Here is a 14,902-nt window from a genome sequence, read left to right as displayed (position 1 = left end):
GGGAAGGTAGCTTACTTTCCAAACCCTCCAGAGTCCCCAGCTTTTGCCAAGATAACAATAATAATTATTCCTTGTTAAGTGCTTACTATGTGCCAAGCAATGTTCTAAGCGCTGGGGTAGATGCAAGTTAATCAGGTTGAACACAGTCCTTGTCCCACACGGGGCTCACGGTCTTAATCTCTATTTTACAGATGAGGGAACTGAGACACAGAGAAGTGAAGTGACTTGCCCGAGGTCACGCAGCAGACAAGTTTGAGAAGCAGCATGGCTTAGTGGAAAGAGCTCGGGCTTGGGAGTCAGGGGTCTTGGGTTCCAATCCCAGCTCCACCACTTATCAGCTGTGTGACTTTGGGCAAGTCGCTGAAGTTCTCTGGGCCTCAGTTACCCCATCTGTAAAATGGGGTTTAAGACTGTGAGTCCCACGTGGGGCAGCCTGATTACCTTGTATCTATCCCAGTGCTTTGAACAGTGCTTGGTAAGTAGTAAATGCTTAAGAAATACCATCATTAATCATTAAGTGGCAGAGCTGGGAGTAGAACCCAGGTCCTTTTGACTTCTAGTCCTGTGTGCTGTATCCACTAAGCCATGCTGCTTCTCCAAGATGATGATATTAAGCGCTTACTACGTGTGAAGCACTAAGTGCTGGGGGGGACACACAAGCTGATCAGGTTGCCCCCGTGGGGCTCACAGTCTTAATCCCCATTTGACAGATGAAGTAACTGAGGCCCAGAGAAGTGAAGTGACTTGCCCAAAGTCACACAGCTGACAAGTGGCAGAGTCGGGGATTAGAACCCGTGACTTCTGACACCCAAGCCTGTTCTCTTTCCACTGAGCCAGGCTGCTTCTCTGATGCCAAGATGCTTCCCCAAACCCGGGGAGGCGAAATCGTGTGGACCGGCCACTTCTCTGGCTCCACTTCTGGCATGGTCATCAGACACTCCTGACGGGGCAGGGCAGTGGGGGGCCCCAGGCCCCCCAGGGAAGTGGCTCTTGTACTGATTGTGACCTCTGATTAACGTTTCTGCTCGGACTGCTCATTCTTCTCTGCCCGTTTCTGGTCGGACCGATGGGAATGTTGGACGACTTGTTTGCGAATGACCGTAATTTATATTCCCCTCCAGGATTTTCACCTTAAAATGGACCTTGCAGGTAATCACTTGCTCACTCACGGAGACAGGGAACGATTTATTCCTGGCAAGGAAGAAAGGATGGGTTTTAGAGGGAAATGGTACCACAAGGAGAAGCTGTGTGGCCTAGAGGAAAGGGAGCACGGGCCGAGGAGCCAGAAGGTACTAATCCCAGTTCCTCCATTTGTCTGCTCTGTGACCTTGGGCAAGTCGCTTCACTTCTCTGTGCCTCAGTTATCTCATCTGTAAACTGGAGATGAAGACTGTGAGCCCCACGTGGGACTGGGACTGTGTCCAACCTGAGTAGCTTGTATCTACCCCTGTGCTCAGTACAGTATCTGACACATAGTAAGCGTTTAACAAATATCTTTAAAAAAAGTAGCACAAGAAGGGTAACTATCACACGGCTACCTGCTTCTGTTTTTTGTTGTCGCGGTTAAAGATGGAATATTGGGCTGGATGGACCATCTGTTTGACCCAGGACTGCATTCCTTATGGTTTTATGTTCACGTACTTTCTAACTGGGGCTAGCATGAGCTAGCAATATACGTATATATAATACTGATAAATTTGATAGATTACTTGCAAGGCTATCTTAAAAGAAGAATGGTTTTCAGGGACTGCCTGGGATTCATTAAAACTACCCAACTTTCTCATTCCTGACTTCTCAGAGCAGAAAGTTAGTATTCTCCCCTATCACATGAGTTACTCGGCACTGTTTCCTTTCTAGTGTCACAGCTGCCGGAAATCAATCAATCGATGGTATTTATTGAGCTGTGTGCAAAGCACTGTACTAAGAGCTTGAGAGAGTTCACCACAGTGGAGTTGGTGGACACGTTCCCTGTCCACAAGGAGGAAGGGCTCTGAGTGAAGATCCAGTGATCCTAAAGAAATCTGACTTCTAAACGATGTTGTTATCTGTCAAAGGAGAAGCTGAGTCAGGCTCTTTCAGGGGATAGAGTATCACAGGGACAAAGCAGAGAGCCGTTCGGTAGCAGTATTGAGACCTACCGAGGCCACTTTGATGCAGTTTTACACATTCTAAAACCCGAACTGATTTTCTGCAAATCCATGGGTTTGGCGGATAAAGCTACAGCTATTTCATTTTGAGTTCAGAGTCTATTTCCAAGCAATAGAGAGGTGAAATTGTTTATCTAGTGTTATTCAAGTACTTGAATGTGAGCCTGGTGAGAGAAAATGGGAAAATCTCCCTCTTTACCTCTCTTTGTCCTCAATGATCCAAAGCATCCTCTTTGGTTTGGATACATTAGGATTTTTTTTTTTTTTTAGTTAAATCATTTGCAATCCCAAGTCTCTGCTCACTACAGGGTTGAGTATTAGATCTGCTGCACACTGGACATGGAAGAGCAGGTGACATCACACGTTACGTCGGGGAAATGCAGCTTCCTGTGATGATGTCATAGCTGTTACTTTGTGGAACTACTTTGACTTTGCTCAGCGTTAGGGCGCTTTCCCGGCCGGACTCTGGAAGTACAGTAAGTCATTCTCCAGAGTCTGGAAGTCATTCTCCAGAGTCTTTCCATTCCCCTCCGAGTTCGGCAAGTGCTCTGGCCCAGAGTCTGAGCTGTGGAGGGGGCCTCGGAGACAAGAGAAGCAGTGTGGCCTAGTGGGTTGAGCAATGGCCTGAGAGTCAGAAGGACCTGGGTTCTAATTCTGCCTCTGCCATTTGTCTGCTGTGGGACCTGGGCAAATCACTTCACTTCTCTGTGCTTCATTTACCTCATCTGTAAAATAGGGCTTAAAACTGTGAGCCCCAAGTGGGACAGGGACCGTTTCCAACCCTATTTGCTTATATCTACCCCAGTGCTTAGTAAAGTGCCTGGCACATAGTAAACACTTAATCGATTCCACAATTATTCTTATTATCATTGAAAAACAGATATAAAAACATCTTGTACCGTATCAGAACTGGACAGGGACAGGCCAGCTGAAAACTAGACTGGTAGGGAACCAGAAGACTGGTCACCCTGCTGCTGGCCAGAATAACAATGTTAATAACAACAACAATAATAATAACAAGGTTTGTTAAGCGCTTACAATGTGTCAAGCATTCTACTAAGAGCCGGGGTAGGTACAAGATAATTAGGTTCCACATGGGACTCACAATATAAGTAGGAGGGAGAATAGATATTTAATCTCCATTTCGCACAGGAGGTAACTGAGGCACAGAGAAGATAAGTGACTTTGCCCTAGGTGACAGCAGACAGGTGACGGAATGGGATTAGGTCCTCTGACTCTCACGCCTCTGCTCTTTCCAGCAGGCCACACTTCTTCTGGTATTTGTCCACTAGACTACAAGTTCCTTGTGGGCAGGGAACACATCTACCAACTCTGTTTTTACCACATTCTCCCAATCACTTAGTTCAGTGCCCTGGTCACGCTAAGTGCTCAAGAAAATACCACTGATTGATTGATTTGTTAACAACTTATCTGCATAGAGCACTGTTCTAGGTACTGTGGGAGATATGAGACAATCAAGCTGGACACAATCCCTGTCCCACCTGGGGCTCACAGCCTCAAGGGGAGAGAGACGGCAGGAATCGAATCTCCATTTTACAGACCATTCTTTCATTCAATCGTATTTATTGAGCGCTTACTGTGTGCAGAGCACTGTACTAAGCGCTTGGGAAGTACAAGTTGGCAACATAAAGAGACGGTCCCTACCCAACAGTGGGCTCACAGTCTGCCTTTCATGCATCCCTTTCTGCATCAATCAGAAGCAGGCCATTGGCTTTAAAGCACTCCATTAACTCTCTCCCTCACAGTCTAGAAGGGGGAGACAACAAAACCAACCATGTGGACAGGTGTCAAGTCATCAGAACAAATAGAATTAAAGCTAAATGCACATCATTAACAAAAGAAATAGAATAGCAAATATATACAAGTAAAAGACCAGGTACCTGAGTCACGGAGCAGTCTAGCGACTTGTCCGAGGTCACGCGGCGGACAAGTGGTGAAGCTGGGATGAGACGCCAGGCCCCTGTTCCTCCCCTTAGGCCACACTGCTTCCTGGTAACCAAGAAAAGTGGGGCTCCATGGATTGAGGTAGGGCAGGGAGGAAGCCCCAAGTTCCTCCTGTCTGCAGCTTTTCGGTCCTCCGCTTTTGGCCTGGCTACGGAAGAGATGGAAACTCAGGTCCTGACAACAATAATAATAATAATAATAATAATAGTAATAATGGCATTTATTAAGCGCTTACTATGTGCAAAGCACTGTTCTAAGCGCTGGGGAGGTTACAAGGTGATCAGGTTGTCCCATGAGGGGCTCACAGTCTAAATCCCCATTTTACAGATGAGGGAACTGAGGCACAGAGAAGTTAAGTGGCTTGCCCAGGGTCACACAGCTGACAGTTGGCGGAGCTAGGATTTGAACCCACGACCCCTGACTCCAAAGCCCGGGCTCTTTCCACTGAGCCATGCGGCTTCTCCTAGCTATATGGAAGGGTGGGACTGGGCCTAGAGGAAATGGAAAGGCTTGGGAAAACCTTTTCCTTCCTAGCGGGAACCGGTGGCCATGGCTCCTCAAATAATGCTTTGCTACCCCCTGCTGATGACCAGAGGCGGCTGTGTGTCCCCTTCCCCGCCTCCCCCAACCTAAGAAATAACAAATATTTAGGCAGCTAGATGCCGGGTGTAAGACGAGGATGTATCTGACCGCCTTATCTGTTCATCCTCATTAAGCCTTGCTGCTTCTCTGCACTTTTTATGCAGAGAAGCAGCGTGGCTTAGTGGAAAGAGCCCGGGCTTGGGAGTCAGAGGACATGGGCTCTAATCCCGGCTCTGCCCCTTGTCTGCTGTGTGACCTTGGGCAAGTCCCTTCACTTTTCCGGGCCTCAGTGACCTCATCTGGAAAATGGGGATTAAAAGTGTGAGCCCCACCTGGGACAACCTGATTATCCTGTATCTACCCCAGCGCTTAGAACCGAACTTGACACATAGTAAGTGCTTAACAAATGCCATAATGATAGAAAACCTCTCTCCGCCAGTCACCTAAAGTCTCCCAACATTTAGGAGTGGCCTGAGTGGGTTCTGAATAAACCAGGAGAGGACCTAGAAAAGATGGACAGATCCATGAAAGGGTTAGAAAATAGGTCCTAGAGGAAAGAGACAAAGGAATTGGAGCTGTTTAGCCCAAAGAAAAGAAGGCGAAGGACAGGCAGACACGGTAGAAGCAGGGTGGCCTAGTGGAAAAATACAGGCCTAGTGCGGCTTCTACCGCTTGTATACTGTGTGACCCGGAGCTAGTGGCTTAACTTCTTTGTGCCTCGGTTTCCTCATCTGTAAAATAATTTAAATAAGGATTAATTTCCTGTTCTCCCTCCTATTTAGTCTGTGAGCCCCAACTGAGACAGGGACTGTGGTCCAAACTAAGAGAAGCAGCGTGGCTCAGTGGAAAGAGCACAGGCTTGGGAGTCAGAGGTCGAGGGTTCGAATCCCGGCTCCGCCGCTTGTCAGCTGCGTGACTTTGGGCGAGTCTCATTCACCCCTCACATCCAAGCCGTCACCAAAACCTGCCGGTCTCAGCTCCGCAACATTGCCAAGATCCGCCCTTTCCTCTCCATCCCAACTGCTACCCTGCTCATTCAAGCTCTCATCCTATCCCGTCTGGACTACTGCATCAGCCTTCTCTCTGATCTCCCATCCTCGTGTCTCTCTCCACTTCAATCCATACTTCATGCTGCTGCCCGGATTATCTTTGTCCAGAAACGCTCTGGGCATATTACTCCCCTCCTCAAAAATCTCCAGTGGCTACCAATCAATCTGCGCATCAGGCAGAAACTCCTCACCCTGGGCTTCAAGGCTCTCCATCACCTCGCCCCCTCCTACCTCACCTCCCTTCTCTCCTTCTACTGCCCAGCCCGCAACCTCCGCTCCTCCACCGCTAATCTCCTCACTGTACCTCGTTCTCGCCTGTCCCGCCGTCGACCCCCGGCCCACGTCATCCCCCGGGCCTGGAATGCCCTCCCTCTGCCCCTCCGCCAAGCTAGCTCTCTTCCTCCCTTCAAGGTACTGCTGAGAGCTCACCTCCTCCAGGAGGCCTTCCCAGACTGAGCCCCTTCCTTCCTCTCCCCCTCGTTCCCCTCTCCATCCCCCCATCTTACCTCCTTCCCTTCCCCACAGCACTTGTATATATGTATATATGGTTGTACATATTTATTACTCTATTTATTTATTTATTTATTTATTTTACTTGTACATTTCTATCCTATTTATTTTATTTTGTTGGTATGTTTGGCTCTGTTCTCTGTCTCCCCCTTTTAGACTGTGAGCCCAGTGTTGGGTAGGGACTGTCTCTATGTGTTGCCAATTTGTACTTCCCAAGCGCTTAGTACAGTCCTCTGCACATAGTAAGCGCTCAATAAATACGATTGATTGATTGATTGATTGATTAGGGACTATCTCTATATGTTGCCAATTTGTCCTTCCCAAGCGCTTATTACAGTGCTCTACACCTAGTAAGCACTCAATACATATGATTGATGATGATAGGGTAGGGGCATGGGAGTCACAAGGTTTGCTGCCATTTGTCTGCTGCATGGGGACAGGGTAGGGGCCTGGGAGTCAAAAGGTTTGCTGCCATTTGTCTGCTACATGGGGACAGGGTAGGGGCCTGGGAGTCACAAGGTTTGCTCCCATTTGGTTTTGTTCTCTGTCTCCCCCTTTTAGACTGTGAGCCCACTGTTGGGTAGGGACTGTCTCTATATGTTGCCAATTTGTACTTCCCAAGCGCTTAGTACAGTGCTCTGCACATAGTAAGCACTCAATAAATACGATTGATGATGACAGGGTAGGGGCCTGGGAGTCACAATGTTTGCTGCCATTTATCTGCTGCATGGGGACAGGGTAGGGGCCTGGGAGTCACAAGGTTTGCTGCCATTTGGTTTTGTTCTCTGTCTCCCCCTTTTAGACTGTGAGCCCACTGTTGGGTAGGGACTGTCTCTATATGTTGCCAATTTGTACTTCCCAAGCGCTTATTACAGTGCTCTGGACATAGTTGGCGCTCAATAAATATAATTGAGGGTGACAGGGTAGGGGCCTGGGAGTCACAAGGTTTGCTGCCATTTGTCTGCTGCATGGGGATGGGGTAGGGGCCTGGGAGTGACAAGGTTTGCTGCCGTTTGTCTGCTGCGTAGGAACAGGGTAGGGGCCTGGGAGTCACCAGGTTTGCTGCCATTTGGTTTTGTTCTCTGTCTCTCCCTTTTAGACTGTGAGCCCACTGTTGGGTAGGGACTGTCTCTATATGTTGCCAATTTGTACTTCCCAAGCGCTTAGCACAGTGCTCTGCACATAGTAAGCACTCAATAAATACGATTGATGATGACAGGGTAGGGGCCAGGGAGGCACAAGGTTGCTGCCATTTATCTGCTGCGAAGGGACAGGGTAGGGGCCTGGGAGTCACAAGGTTTGCTCCCATTTGGCTTTGTTCTCTGTCTCCCCCTTTTAGACTGTGAGCCCACTGTTGCGTAGGGACTGTCTCTATATGTTGCCAATTTGTACTTCCCAAGCGCTTAGTACAGTGCTCTGCACATAGTAAGCACTCAATAAATATGATTGATGATGACAGGGTAGGGGCCTGGGAGTCACAAGGTTTGCTGCCATTTGTCTGCTGCATGGGGACAGGATAGGGGCCTGGGAGTTACAAGGTTTGCTGCTGTTTGTCTGCTGCATGGGGACAGGGTAGGGGCCTGGGAGTCACAGGGTTTGCTGCCATTTGTCTGCTGCGAAGGGACACGGTAGGGGCCTGGGAGTCACAAGGTTTGCTGCCATTTGGTTTTGTTCTCTGTCTCCCCCTTTTAGACTGTGAGCCCACTGTTGGGTAGGGACTGTCTCTATATGTTGCCAATTTGTACTTCCCAAGCGCTTAGTACAGTGCTGTACACATAGTAAGCGCTCAATAAATACGATTGATGATGACAGGGTAGGGGCCTGGGAGGCACAAGGTTGCTGTCATTTATCTGCTGCATGGGGACAGGGTAGGGGCCTGGGAGTCACAAGGTTTGCTCCCATTCGGTTTTGTTCTCTGTCTCCCCCTCTAAGACTGTGAGCCCACTGTTGGGTAGGGACTGTCTCTATATGTTGCCAATTTGCACTTCCCAAGCGCTTAGTACAGTGCTCTACACATAGTAAGCGCTCAATAAATACGATTGATGATGACAGGGTAGGGGCCTGGGAGGCACAAGGTTGCTGTCATTTATCTGCTGCATGGGGACAGGGTAGGGGCCTGGGAGTCACAAGGTTTGCTCCCATTTGGTTTTGTTCTCTGTCTCCCCCTTTTAGACTGTGAGCCCACTGTTGGGTAGGGACTGTCTCTATATGTTGCCAATTTGTACTTCCCAAGCGCTTAGTACAGTGCTCTGCACATAGTAAGCACTCAATAAATACGATTGATGATGACAGGGTAGGGGCCTGGGAGTCACAATGTTTGCTGCCATTTATCTGCTGCATGGGGACAGGGTAGGGGACTGGGAGTCACAAGGTTTGCTGCCATTTGGTTTTGTTCTCTGTCTCTCCCTTTTAGACTGTGAGCCCACTGTTGGGTAGGGACTGTCTCTATATGTTGCCAATTTGTACTTCCCAAGCGCTTAGTACAGTGCTCTGCACATAGTTGGCGCTCAATAAATATAATTGAGGATGACAGGGTAGGGGCCTGGGAGTCACAAGGTTTGCTGCCATTTGTCTGCTGCATGGGGACAGGGTAGGGGCCTGGGAGTAACAAGGTTTGCTGTGGTTTGTCTGCTGCGTAGGGACAGGGTAGGGGCCTTGGAGTCACCAGGTTTGCTGCCATTTGGTTTTGTTCTCTGTCTCTCCCTTTTAGACTGTGAGCCCACTGTTGGGTAGGGACTGTCTCTATATGTTGCCAATTTGTACTTCCCAAGCGCTTAGTACAGTGCTCTGCACATAGTAAGCGCTCAATAAATACGCTTGATGATGACAGGGTAGGGGCCTGGGAGTCACAAGGTTTGCTGCCATTTGTCTGCTTCATGGGGACAGGATAGGGGCCTGGGAGTTACAAGGTTTGCTGCCGTTTGTCTGCTGCATGGGGACAGGGTAGGGGCCTGAGAGTCACAAGGTTTGCTGCCATTTGTCTGCTGCGAAGGGACAGGGCAGGGGCCTGGGAGTCACAAGGTTTGCTGCCATTTGGTTTTGTTCTCTGTCTCCCCCTTTTAGACTGTGAGCCCACTGTTGGGTAGGGACTGTCTCTATATGTTGCCAATTTGTACTTCCCAAGCGCTTAGTACAGTGCTCTACACATAGTAAGCGCTCAATAAATACGATTGATGATGAGAGGGTAGGGGCCTGGGAGTCACAAGTCTGCTGCCATTTATCTGCTGCATGGGGACAGGGTAGGGGCCTGGGAGTCACAAGGTTTGCTCCCATTTGGTTTTGTTCTCTGTCTCCCCCTTTTAGACTGTGAGCCCACTGTTGGGTAGGGACTGTCTCTATATGTTGCCAATTTGTACTTCCCAAGCGCTTAGTACAGTGCTCTGCACATAGTAAGCACTCAATAAATACGATTGATGATGACAGGGTAGGGGCCTGGGAGTCACATTGTTTGCTGCCATTTATCTGCTGCATGGGGACAGGGTAGGAGCCTGGGAGTCACAAGGTTTGCTGCCATTTGGTTTTGTTCTCTGTCTCCCCCTTTTAGACTGTGAGCCCACTGTTGGGTAGGGACTGTCTCTATAAGTTGCCAATTTGTACTTCCCAAGCGCTTAGTACAGTGCTCTGCACATAGTTGGCGCTCAATAAATATAATTGAGGATGACAGGGTAGGGGCCTGGGAGTCACAAGGTTTGCTGCCATTTGTCTGCTGCATGGGGACAGGGTAGGGGTCTGGGAGTGACAAGCTTTGCTGCCGTTTGTCTGCTGCGTAGGGACAGGGTAGGGGCCTGGGAGTCACCAGGTTTGCTGCCATTTGGTTTTGTTCTCTGTCTCTCCCTTTTAGAGTGTGAGCCCACTGTTGGGTAGGGACTGTCTCTATATGTTGCCAATTTGTACTTCCCAAGCGCTTAGTACAGTGCTCTGCACATAGTTGGCGCTCAAGAAATATAATTGAGGATGACGGGGTAGGGGCCTGGGAGTCACAAGGTTTGCTGCCATTTGTCTGCTGCATGGGGACAGGGTAGGGGCCTGGGAGTCACAAGGTTTGCTGCCGTTTGTCTGCTGCGTAGGGACAGGGTAGGGGCCTGGGAGTCACCAGGTTTGCTGCCATTTGGTTTTGTTCTCTGTCTCTCCCTTTTAGACTGTGAGCCCACTGTTGGGTAGGGACTGTCTCTATATGTTGCCAATTTGTACTTCCCAAGCGCTTAGTACAGTGATCTGCACATAGTTGGCGCTCAATAAATATAATTGAGGATGACAGGGTAGGGGCCTGGGAGTCACAAGGTTTGCTGCCATTTGTCTGCTGCATGGGGACAGGGTAGGGGCCTGGGAGTCACAAGGTTTGCTGCCGTTTGTCTGCTGCGTAGGGACAGGGTAGGGGCCTGGGAGTCACCAGGTTTGCTGCCATTTGGTTTTGTTCTCTGTCTCTCCCTTTTAGACTGTGAGCCCACTGTTGGGTAGGGACTGTCTCTATATGTTGCCAATTTGTACTTCCCAAGCGCTTAGTACAGTGCTCTGCACATAGTAAGCGCTCAATAAATACGATTGATGATGACAGGGTAGGGGCCTGGGAGTCACAAGGTTTGCTGCCATTTGTCTGCTGCATGGGGACAGGGTAGGGGCCTGGGAGTCACAAGGTTTGCTGCCGTTTGTCTGCTGCGTAGGGACAGGGTAGGGGCCTGGGAGTCACCAGGTTTGCTGCCATTTGGTTTTGTTCTCTGTCTCTCCCTTTTAGACTGTGAGCCCACTGTTGGGTAGGGACTGTCTCTATATGCTGCCAATTTGTACTTCCCAAGCGCTTAGTACAGTGCTCTGCACATAGTTGGCGCTCAATAAATATAATTGAGGATGACAGGGTAGGGGCCTGGGAGTCACAAGGTTTGCTGCCATTTGTCTGCTGCATGGGGACAGGGTAGGGGCCTGGGAGTCACAAGGTTTGCTGCCATTTGTCTGCTGCATGGGGACAGGATAGGGGCCTGGGAGTTACAAGGTTTGCTGCCGTTTGTCTGCTGCATGGGGACAGGGGAGGGGCCTGGGAGTCACAAGGTTTGCTGACATTTGTCTGCTGCGAAGGGACACGGTAGGGGCCTGGGAGTCACAAGGTTTGCTGCCATTTGGTTTTGTTCTCTGTCTCCCCCTTTTAGACTGTGAGCCCACTGTTGGGTAGGGACTGTCTCTATATGTTGCCAATTTGTACATCCCAAGCGCTTAGTACAGTGCTCTACACATAGTAAGCGCTCAATAAATACGATTGATGATGACAGGGTAGGGGCCTGGGAGGCACAAGGTTGCTGCCATTTATCTGCTGCATGGGGACAGGGTAGGGGCCTGGGAGTCACAAGGTTTGCTCCCATTTGGTTTTGTTCTCTGTCTCCCCCTTTTAGAGTGTGAGCCCACTGTTGGGTAGGGACTGTCTCTATATGTTGCCAATTTGTACTTCCCAAGCGCTTAGTACAGTGCTCTACACATAGTAAGCGCTCAATAAATACGATTGATGATGACAGGGTAGGGGCCTGGGAGTCACAATGTTTGCTGCCATTTATCTGCTGCATGGGGACAGGGTAGGGGCCTGGGAGTCACAAGGTTTGCTGCCGTTTGTCTGCTGCGTAGGGACAGGGTAGGGGCCTGGGAGTCACCAGGTTTGCTGCCATTTGGTTTTGTTCTCTGTCTCTCCCTTTTAGACTGTGAGCCCACTGTTGGGTAGGGACTGTCTCTATATGTTGCCAATTTGTACTTCCCAAGCGCTTAGTACAGTGCTCTGCACATAGTTGGCGCTCAATAAATATAATTGAGGATGACAGGGTAGGGGCCTGGGAGTCACTAGGTTTGCTGCCATTTGTCTGCTGCATGGGGACAGGGTAGGGGCCTGGAAGTCACAAGGTTTGCTGCCGTTTGTCTGCTGCGTAGGGACACGGTAGGGGCCTGGGAGTCACCAGGTTTGCTGCCATTTGGTTTTGTTCTCTGTCTCTCCCTTTTAGACTGTGAGCCCACTGTTGGGTAGGGACTGTCTCTATATGTTGCCAATTTGTACTTCCCAGGCGCTTAGTACAGTGCTCTACACATAGTAAGCGCTCAATAAATACGATTGATGATGACAGGGTAGGGGCCTGGGAGTCACAAGGTTTGCTGCCATTTGTCTGCTGCATGGGGACAGGGTAGGGGCCTGGGAGTCACAAGGTTTGCTGCTGTTTGTCTGCTGCGTAGGGACACGGTAGGGGCCTGGGAGTCACCAGGTTTGCTGCCATTTGGTTTTGTTCTCTGTCTCTCCCTTTTAGACTGTGAGCCCACTGTTGGGTAGGGACTGTCTCTATATGTTGCCAATTTGTACTTCCCAAGCGCTTAGTACAGTGCTCTGCACATAGTAAGCGCTCAATAAATACGCTTGATGATGACAGGGTAGGGGCCTGGGAGTCACAAGGTTTGCTGCCATTTGTCTGCTGCATGGGGACAGGATAGGGGCCTGGGAGTTACAAGGTTTGCTGCCGTTTGTCTGCTGCATGGGGACAGGGTAGGGGCCTGAGAGTCACAAGGTTTGCTGCCATTTGTCTGCTGCGAAGGGACAGGGTAGGGGCCTGGGAGTCACAAGGTTTGCTGCCATTTGTCTGCTGCATGGGGACAGGGTAGGGGCCTGGGAGTCACAAGATTTGCTGCCATTTGTCTGCTGCATGGGGACAGGGTAGGGGCCTGGAAGTCACAAGGTTTGCTGCCGTTTGTCTGCTGCATGGGGACAGGGTAGGGGCCTGGGAGTGACAAGGTTTGCTGCCGTTTGTCTGCTGCGTAGGGACAGGGTAGGGGCCTGGGAGTCACCAGGTTTGCTGCCATTTGGTTTTGTTCTCTGTCTCTCCCTTTTAGACTGTGAGCCCACTGTTGGGTAGGGACTGTCTCTATATGTTGCCAATTTGTACTTCCCAAGCGCTTAGTACAGTGCTCTGCACATAGTAAGCGCTCAATAAATACGATTGATGATGACAGGGTAGGGGCCTGGGAGTCACAAGGTTTGCTGCCATTTGTCTGCTGCATGGGGACAGGATAGGGGCCTGGGAGTTACAAGGTTTGCTGCCGTTTGTCTGCTGCATGGGGACAGGGTAGGGGCCTGAGAGTCACAAGGTTTGCTGCCATTTGTCTGCTGCGAAGGGACAGGGTAGGGGCCTGGGAGTCACAAGGTTTGCTGCCATTTGTCTGCTGCATGGGGACAGGGTAGGGGCCTGGGAGTCACAAGATTTGCTGCCATTTGTCTGCTGCATGGGGACAGGGTAGGGGCCTGGGAGTCACAAGGTTTGCTGCCGTTTGTCTGCTGCATGGGGACAGGGTAGGGGCCTGAGAGTCACAAGGTTTGCTGCCATTTGTCTGCTGCGAAGGGACAGGGTAGGGGCCTGGGAGTCACAAGGTTTGCTCCCATTTGGTTTTGTTCTCTGTCTCCCCCTTTTAGACTGTGAGCCCACTGTTGGGTAGGGACTGTCTCTATATGTTGCCAATTTGTACTTCCCAAGCGCTTAGTACAGTGCTCTGCACATAGTAAGCACTCAATAAATACGATTGATGATGACAGGGTAGGGGCCTGGGAGTCACAATGTTTGCTGCCATTTATCTGCTGCATGGGGACAGGGTAAGGGCCTGGGAGTCACAAGGTTTGCTGCCATTTGGTTTTGTTCTCTGTCTCCCCCTTTTAGACTGTGAGCCCACTGTTGGGTAGGGACTGTCTCTATATGTTGCCAATTTGTACTTCCCAAGCGCTTAGTACAGTGCTCTGCACATAGTTGGCGCTCAATAAATATAATTGAGGATGACAGGGTAGGGGCCTGGGAGTCACAAGGTTTGCTGCCATTTGTCTGCTGCATGGGGACAGGGTAGGGGCCTGGGAGTGACAAGGTTTGCTGCCGTTTGTCTGCTGCGTAGGGACAGGGTACGGGCCTGGGAGTCACCAGGTTTGCTGCCATTTGGTTTTGTTCTCTGTCTCTCCCTTTTAGACTGTGAGCCCACTGTTGGGTAGGGACTGTCTCTATATGCTGCCAATTTGTACTTCCCAAGCGCTTAGTACAGTGCTCTGCACATAGCTGGCGCTCAATAAATATAATTGAGGATGACAGGGTAGGGGCCTGGGAGTCACAAGGTTTGCTGCCATTTGTCTGCTGCATGGGGACAGGGTAGGGGCCTGGGAGTCACAAGGTTTGCTGCCATTTGTCTGCTGCATGGGGACAGGATAGGGGCCTGGGAGTTACAAGGTTTGCTGCCGTTTGTCTGCTGCATGGGGACAGGGTAGGGGCCTGGGAGTCACAAGGTTTGCTTCCATTTGTCTGCTGCGAAGGGACAAGGTAGGGGCCTGGGAGTCACAAGGTTTGCTGCCATTTGGTTTTGTTCTCTGTCTCCCCCTTTTAGACTGTGAGCCCACTGTTGGGTAGGGACTGTCTCTATATGTTGCCAATTTGTACTTCCCAAGCGCTTAGTACAGTGCTCTACACATAGTAAGCGCTCAATAAATACGATTGATGATTACAGGGTAGGGGCCTGGGAGGCACAAGGTTGCTGCCATTTATCTGCTGCATGGGGACAGGGTAGGGGCCTGGGAGTCACAAGGTTTGCTCCCATTTGGTTTTGTTCTCTGTCTCCCCTTTTAGACTGTGAGCCCACTGTTGGGTAGGGACTGTCTCTATA

At 50.1% G+C, this 14,902-nt stretch overlaps 1 long non-coding RNA gene across 1 annotated transcript in view; it reads right to left on the bottom strand.

Moving 5' to 3' along the window:
• Positions 1-800: 800 nt before the first annotated feature.
• The window catches only part of LOC119927295, a 40,528-nt gene continuing 26,426 nt past the window's right edge, over positions 801-14,902 (bottom strand). Inside the window, exons 2-3 of the long non-coding RNA XR_005450396.1 lie at positions 4,049-4,260; positions 801-1,191 (exon numbers count right to left, since the gene is read on the bottom strand). This is a non-coding gene — a long non-coding RNA (uncharacterized LOC119927295). The remainder of the gene's footprint in view (positions 1,192-4,048; positions 4,261-14,902) is intronic.

Source organism: Tachyglossus aculeatus, chromosome 4 (assembly GCF_015852505.1).
Source record: "Tachyglossus aculeatus isolate mTacAcu1 chromosome 4, mTacAcu1.pri, whole genome shotgun sequence".
NCBI classification, from domain to species: Eukaryota; Metazoa; Chordata; class Mammalia; order Monotremata; family Tachyglossidae; genus Tachyglossus; species Tachyglossus aculeatus.
The sequence above is the reverse complement of the archived record's forward strand: the minus strand, read 5'-3'. Positions and strand labels throughout refer to the sequence as shown.